This window comes from Rhea pennata, unplaced genomic scaffold, assembly GCF_028389875.1.
Source record: "Rhea pennata isolate bPtePen1 unplaced genomic scaffold, bPtePen1.pri scaffold_31, whole genome shotgun sequence".
In the NCBI taxonomy this organism is placed as follows: Eukaryota; Metazoa; Chordata; class Aves; order Rheiformes; family Rheidae; genus Rhea; species Rhea pennata.
This window is the reverse complement of record NW_026907678.1, coordinates 1818055-1820150: the sequence shown is the minus strand read 5'-3', so window position 1 is coordinate 1820150 and position 2096 is coordinate 1818055. Positions and strand designations below refer to the sequence as shown.

Here is a 2096-nt window from a genome sequence, read left to right as displayed (position 1 = left end):
GGCCCATGCCTGATGCAGTAGCAGGCCCACATTTTCCCTAGTCCTCCACTTGCTGCTGATATATTTGAAGAAGCCCTTCCTTGACATCCCTTGCAAGACTCAACTCCAAATGGGCCTTAGCCTTCCTCGCAGCATCTCTATGTACTCTGACTATATTTCTATAATTCTCCCAAGTAGCCTGTCCCCTCTTGCACATTCTGTGTATTTTCTTCTTCTGTCTGAATTTGGCCAAGAGCTCCTTGCTCACCCACTCAGGCCTCCTGCCCCTTTTGCTGCACTTCTTACATCATAGGGATACACCGCTCTTGAGCTTGAAGAAAACCTCAAGCACCCAATGTGGGGCTCGAACCCACAACCCTGAGATTAAGAGTCTCACGCTCTACCAACTGAGCTATCTGGGCTGCCTATTTGATGCACTCCGGCTCGTGCCTTGGTCTTTTTGCCTGTCCCCTCCACATCACTGGTCTTCATTAAAGGAAGATGACTGCAGGAAATTATGCCCTTGACAGCAAGGCTTTCATCTCGAATGACAAAATGGCAAAGTTCTTCACACCTGCACCACTTGGGTGGTTTGCACAGGAAGGACATGCTGGCCTGCTCATGCATGGGCCTCTGTGGACAGAGCATGGACTCCTCTAGCCTTCCAGTCTGCTTTCCTATGAGGTCCTCAGCCCTCTCACACTCCTCATCTTGTTCGGCCTTCCCTTCCTGAAGGACCCTGTTGCTCCCTGGTGTCTTCTGGGGTCATTCTTTTCTCAGATCTGCATTCTGAAATGGGGGCCAGCTGGGACAGCCTGGCCACTGGAGAAGGTCTCTCTGGCATGGGAGACACACAGGCCTATGAGGGGAAGGCATACAGAGTCACGTGTCTCCCTGCGATTGCTCTGTGTGTTGTTACAGTACCTTTTCTTTCGGCCTGCTCAGCAAAGGCCCTTCCTGAAGCTGCATCTTTATGCACAAACCTGGAAACAAGAAGGTGACAGTGCTTTCAGCAGAGAGCAACACGGCCCCTGGCAGTCTCCACCCAGCAGCTGCAAAGAGGAAGAGCAGAGAGCTACTGTCAGCTCTCCTCTTTGACAAAGCAGAACACAGCACACGTTGGCAATATAGCTTAGGAGCCTGAGTGCATGTAACCCCAATGCCGGGATGGGCACAAGAGCCTCCAGTCAGAGGGCTTGTCAAGATCTGGAGGTGAGTCACCTTTCCAGGGATGCTTCTCAGGGGGAAAAAACAAACCCATGCAAGAAAGTGTCACATTTTTAGCTCGGAGGCTGTCTTTTTCAGTCTCGCCCGCAAGAAAGGGAAGGAGCAGAAGAAGCTGGATGGGAGCAAAGTGGTACCTAACTTCCTCTCTCACACACTGGGGGAAGGGAAAGTAGGCCCTCCTCCATGTGATGCCACCTAAAGACTTCCCAAGGATTCCCAAGACACAAGAGTGACCACGGATTTCACTGAGAAACCTGCATTTGGCAGAGTTATTCTCCACTAGCTTCACAAGGAGACCAACCCGGGCAGCTACACCCTGTCTCTAGCCAATAGTGACAGGTCAGGCCATCCCCAGGAAATTCGCTCCTCGCCCACAATCGAGCTGCTCGGCCCTCCCTGGGGTCAGAGAGAGGACGAGGAAACAACACAATCCCAAGCTCTAGCAATACCTGAGGAGCAAGAGAAAGTCATGCCATGCTTCAAGTCAACTAGTTCAACACCATCCCGCCCGGTCTAAACCAAGCAGACACATGCATCATCCAGCACCACCACCACCATTCCCACAAGCACCTGTGCATCAGGGGGCTGCAGAGCTGACATTTTAACGGACCTCCAACTAGAAGCCCTCCACTGACCCCACCAGAGGGCTGTAGCTGAAATGAAGCCACGAGAAGGGCCTTGGAGAAGGGCATCCTCCCATCTTCTATGGGAAGGCATCTCCCGTGTTAGAACCTGTCCCCTCCTGCTCCACAGGCACAAGCAGGTCCAGGCGGAAGAAACCAGAGGTAGTGGCTGGCTTTCCTCACAAAAAACCAAACTCATTCGAAGGAATTACAAGGTTTTGCAAAGTAAACAATCCAGCTCTAACACGGGCATTTCCAGCAGCCTCT

At 52.1% G+C, this 2096-nt stretch overlaps 1 non-coding gene across 1 annotated transcript; it reads right to left on the bottom strand.

Annotated features, from left to right (window-relative positions):
• Window positions 1-328: 328 nt before the first annotated feature.
• Window positions 329-401, bottom strand: TRNAK-CUU (transfer RNA lysine (anticodon CUU)). The gene has a single exon. It is a non-coding gene; the product is annotated as a tRNA-Lys (tRNA).
• Window positions 402-2096: the final 1695 nt, after the last annotated feature.